The following is a 6,000-nucleotide window of genomic DNA, read 5'->3' on the forward strand; positions in this document are numbered from 1 at the left end:
CACACACACACACGCGTCACACGACACACACACACACACACGCGTCACACGACACACACACACGCGTCACACGACACACACACACACACGCGTCACACGACACACACACACACACACGCGTCACACGACACACACACACACACACGCGTCACACGACACACACACACACACGCGCGTCACACGACACACACACACACACACACGCGTCACACGACACACACACACGCCACACACACACGCGTCACACGCCACACACACACGCGTCACACAACACACACACACACACGCGTCACACGACACACACACACGCGTCACACGACACACACACACACACACGCGTCACACGACACACACACACACGCGTCACACGACACACACACGCGTCACACGACACACACACACACGCGTCACACGACACACACACACACACGCGTCACACACACACACACGCGTCACACGACACACACACACACATCACACGACACACACACACACGCGTCACACGACACACACGCGTCACACGACACACACGCGTCACACGACACACACACACACACGCGTCACACGACACACACACACACACGCGTCACACGACACACACACACACACGCGTCACACGACACACACACGCGTCACACGACACACACACACACACACACGCGTCACACGACACACACACACACACGCGTCACACGACACACACACACACACACACGACACACACACACACGCGTCACACGACACACAGACATAACAGCACTGAGTTCATTTCCTGCTTATTTTGTCTCAACCACCCTTCCTCCTCTCACTCATCAACCACTTACAAAGACGCCCCGTGTAGCCTCTAACAAACGGTTGGGGCAAGTGCTGTTAGCGAGTAGCAGCACCTATGAAGGCTACCGGCACGGTGGCGCACGAGGGGGTGGGTGGCCAGCACCACGCCCGGCCGCCTTTGTCTCCCCAGTGGCGATGTTTACTACAAACCGCTACACCAGCTACTCATTTGAGGCTGAGTGGACCGAGGGTCACCGGGTTAGTAGCGCTGCACGCTAATAGCGACACTACCGCTGACACTGATGGCACCACCCCCACAGACACCACCACCACAGAGACTACCACCCCCCCGCCAACACCACCACCAACCACCGAAACCACCACCGACACCACCACCACCACCACCCCCACCACCAACCACCGACACCACCACCACCACCACCAACCACCGACACCACCACCGACACCACCAACCACCAGCCCCTCCCCACCCAGCCCCACCCCTCCCATTTTTGGATGCACGACGGACGGACACAATAATCCCCTGTGGGCTGGTGTAACCAGGAGGTTCCTATCAGTAAGAGTCCTCTGACAGAGACACAACCAGAAGCAATGGCTTCAAATGTATAACATCTCTAAGTGTCTCTGACACGGCCACCATAAACCACCTTTCAAGACACATCCAGACCCCATGGTTTCAAGCGTACGATGTCATTCATCGGTCCTGGCGAAGCGTCTCAGACACGACCATCACAAACCATCTGACACGAGATACAACCAGACACACTCCCCGCCCCCCATGGCTTCAAACGTATGACGTCACCCGTCCTGGCTATTACGAATCCCATGACACACACGAGCACAGAGAGGCACACAGAGACACAGAGAGACACAGAGGCCTCATGGGGCGCTGAACCCGGGACGTGAGTGTTGCTGCCTAAGTGTACACGGCACGGCCATTATGAACCGCAGCAGCAGCAGCAGGAGGAGAGACGTTCATCCCTGACGGTGCAAGCCACGGACTTGCTGCCTCAGCGTCTCCGACGACGCGGCGATTGCGAGCGAACGTCACCACCACCACCACCACCGCCACCACCACCGCCACCACCGCCGTCCGGGGTTACTCGGCAATTTGCCGTCGCGGGCGAGAGCTCGTTAGCAGCGGCGGCCAATCAGCAAGAGCTCCGACCAGAGGTCGCAACCGGGTACCCCCCGATACCCGTACCCTACCTGATACCCAGCTACCCGTACCCGGCCGGGTACGGGTAGCCGTTTGCGACCCTGGTGCGGCCGGGTACGGGTACGGGTAAGGAATCAAAACCCGTTTGCGACCTCTGGCTCCGACTCATTAATCTGGGTCCGCCCCCCCTCCTCCCTGCCCCCCCTGGACCCCCCGCCCCCACAGCCCCCACCCTCCGAAAACGGACGAGAGAAATTCCACCGCGCCACGGCATGACCACAACCACCACGACCGCCACCACCATCATCATCATCACAAAGACGAGACAAAGTTCCCCGCACCTCAGTATAGCCTTCAACAGGCTGTCGGGGCAAGTGCTGTCAGTAGCGAGTCGCAGCGCCTATGAAGGCCGACACAGCAGCACACACGATGTGCTGCCGGGTGGGTGGCCAGCACCATACCCACCCGGCCACCTTTGTCTCCCCGGTGGCGATGTTTCTACACACAGCGCCAGGTACTCATTTGAGGCTGAGTCGACCTAGGGGGAGGCCCAGGAATCGGTTCAAATAGTCGACACCGACGTTGGCCGTGAAACGGGATTGGAACTCGGCTCGCTGGGTTCGTAGTGCAGCGCAGCACTAAACGCTACCACCACCACTACTACTACAAACACAACAACCACCACAATTACCACCACAATCACCACCGTAATCACGACCACCGCAGACCAACAATCACCGTCAGATCCACCTCCTCAATTACCACCATCAGCATCACCGCCCTCCACCAGTTCCAAAATGAATTTTAAAAACTACATTTGTAACAATAATAACAACAATCATGCCTCTTCTTGGTTCTTCCGGTAAAGTCACGTAGAAGGGAAGTAATAAAATAATAAAAATAAAACATAATAAAATAATTCTCACGACGTTCCGGCCACAACGCAAGCAGCCGTCCTCAGGTCTGTCCCTTCTACGTGACTTTACCGAAAGAACCAAGAAGATGAATCCCTGCAATCACGAAAGCTTTAAACCATGTAGCGCACTTTCAGAATCGACCTAGCTATCACAAATCATAGTAGCCCATCATCATCACCACGTGGAAATGTATAGCAGCAGTCAAACACTCCGAAGGCACGTCGACGGATCTGGAGAAAACTCCACGTGATCACCACGGAGAGACGCGCACAAATTACAAATATACAACTTGTGTCAGGGTCATGATGGAACCCACGACCTCCCGCGTACCGGGCAAGGTAGATAACATCTCGGCCCAATACAGGCATCTTCAGGGTCGGGATCAAACCCACGACCTTCCGCATACCAAGTGCAGAAGTTAACATCTCAGCCAAATACAGGCATCGTCAGGGTCGGGATCAAACCCACGACCTTCCGCATACCAAGCGTGGGAGATAACATCTCAGCCAAATACAGGCATCGTCAGGGTCGGGATCGAATCCACGACCTCCTACATACCAGGCAAGGTAGTTAACATCTCGCCAAATGCAGTCATCTTCAGGGTCGGGATCGAACCCACGACCTCCTGCGTACCAGGCAAGGTAGTTAACATCTCGCCAAATGCAGGCATCGTCAGGGTCGGGATCGAACCCACGACCACCTGCGTACCAGGCAAGGTAGTTAACATCTCGCCAAATGCAGGCATCGTCAGGGTCGGGATCGAACCCACGACCTCCTGCGTACCACCAGGCGAGATAGTTAACATCTCGCCACCGCAGTGGGTGGCACCCTGAAAGAGCAGCTGATACACACAAACACAATGTGGAGGTGGAGACTGTTACTGCTGCTGCTGCGACCGCTGCTGCAACTCACTATGAGGGCAGCCGGCGTCTTGACTCTTGGCGGCTGCACCTAGGGAGCTCCTGGGCCAGGCGAGACGGGGGAGAGCATCAGGGCTGCAACGGCGTATGGGGGGGGAGGGGGGAGAGGGGGGAGAGAGGCAGGGCAAGATTAAGAACAGGGATGAGACTGGGTCGCAGAAATAACAACCACCAGCACAGTCAACAACAGCAGCATCATCATCACCATCATCATCATCATCATCACCATCATCATCATCAGCAGCAGCAGCAGCATCACCACCAGCTTCGCGACCACCACCAGCATCACATAACCAGCATCATCACCAGCATCATCATCACCAGCATCATCATCATCACCAGCATCATCATCATCACCAGCATCATCATCATCACCAGCATCATCATCATCACCAGCATCATCATCATCATCATCACCAGCAGCATCATCACCAGCAGCATCATCATCATCACCAGCAGCATCATCACCAGCAGCATCATCATCATCACCAGCATCATCATCACCAACAGCATCATCACCAACACCATCATCATCACCAACACCATCATCATCACCAGCATCATCACCAGCATCATCATCATCACCAACAGCATCATCACCAGCAGCATCATCACCAGCATCATCATCATCACCAGCAGCATCATCACCAGCAGCATCATCATCACCAGCAGCATCATCACCAGCATCATCATCATCACCAGCAGCATCATCACCAGCAGCATCATCATCACCAGCAGCATCATCACCAGCATCATCATCACCAGCAGCATCATCACCAGCATCATCATCATCACCAGCATCATCATCATCACCAGCAGCATCATCATCACCAGCAGCAGCATCATCACCAGCATCATCACCAGCATCATCACCAGCATCATCATCATCACCAGCAGCATCATCATCACCAGCAGCATCATCACCAGCATCATCATCATCACCAGCAGCATCATCATCACCAACAGCATCATCATCATCACCAGCATCATCATCATCACCAGCAGCATCATCACCAGCAGCATCATCATCACCAACAGCATCATCATCACCAGCATCATCATCACCAGCATCATCATCACCAGCATCATCATCATCACCAACAGCATCATCACCAGCAGCATCATCATCACCAACAGCATCATCATCACCAACAGCATCATCATCACCAACAGCATCATCACCAGCAGCATCATCATCACCAGCATCATCATCACCAGCAGCATCATCACCAACAGCATCATCACCAGCATCATCACCAGCAGCATCATCATCAGCAGCATCATCATCAGCAGCAGCATCATCACCAGCAGCATCACCAACAGCATCATCATCACCAGCATCATCACCAGCAGCATCATCACCAGCAGCATCATCACCAGCAGCATCATCATCACCAACAGCATCATCATCAACAGCATCATCACCAGCAGCATCATCATCACCAACAGCATCATCATCAACAGCATCATCACCAGCAGCATCATCATCAGCAGCATCATCATCATCAGCAGCATCATCATCACCAACAGCATCATCATCACCAACAGCATCATCACCAGCATCATCATCATCACCAGCAGCATCATCACCAGCAGCATCACCAACAGCATCATCATCATCACCAGCAGCATCATCACCAGCATCATCATCATCACCAGCAGCATCATCACCAGCAGCATCACCAACAGCATCATCATCACCAACAGCATCATCACCAGCATCATCACCAGCAGCATCATCACCAGCATCATCATCATCACCAGCAGCATCATCACCAGCATCATCATCATCACCAGCATCATCATCACCAACATCATCACCAGCAGCATCATCACCAACAGCATCATCACCAACAGCATCATCATCACCAACAGCATCATCATCACCAACATCATCACCAGCAGCATCATCACCAGCAGCATCATCACCAGCATCATCATCACCAACAGCATCATCATCACCAACAGCATCATCATCACCAACAGCATCATCATCACCAACACCATCATCATCACCAGCAGCATCATCATCACCAACAGCATCATCATCACCAACAGCATCATCATCACCAACAGCATCATCATCACCAACAGCATCATCATCACCAACAGCATCATCATCACCAACAGCATCATCATCACCAGCAGCATCATCATCACCAACAGCATCATCATCACCAGCAGCATCATCATCACCAACAGCATCATC

The 6,000-nt window shown here is 53.6% G+C and overlaps 1 protein-coding gene across 2 annotated transcripts in view; it reads right to left on the minus strand.

Annotated features, from left to right (window-relative positions):
* LOC144740635 (F-box-like/WD repeat-containing protein TBL1XR1) overlaps window positions 1-3,887 on the minus strand; it is a 45,273-nt gene extending 41,386 nt beyond the window's left edge. For both annotated transcript variants that reach the window (XM_078623431.1, XM_078623429.1), the window contains exon 1: window positions 3,784-3,887. The gene's annotated coding sequence lies outside the window, so the exon portion shown is untranslated. The remainder of the gene's footprint in view (window positions 1-3,783) is intronic.
* Between the last annotated feature and the right edge of the window lie 2,113 nt (window positions 3,888-6,000).

The sequence above is a fragment of the Lampetra planeri genome, unplaced genomic scaffold (assembly GCF_965212315.1).
Source record: "Lampetra planeri unplaced genomic scaffold, kcLamPlan1.2.h2 scaffold_250, whole genome shotgun sequence".
Lineage (NCBI taxonomy): Eukaryota > Metazoa > Chordata > Hyperoartia > Petromyzontiformes > Petromyzontidae > Lampetra > Lampetra planeri.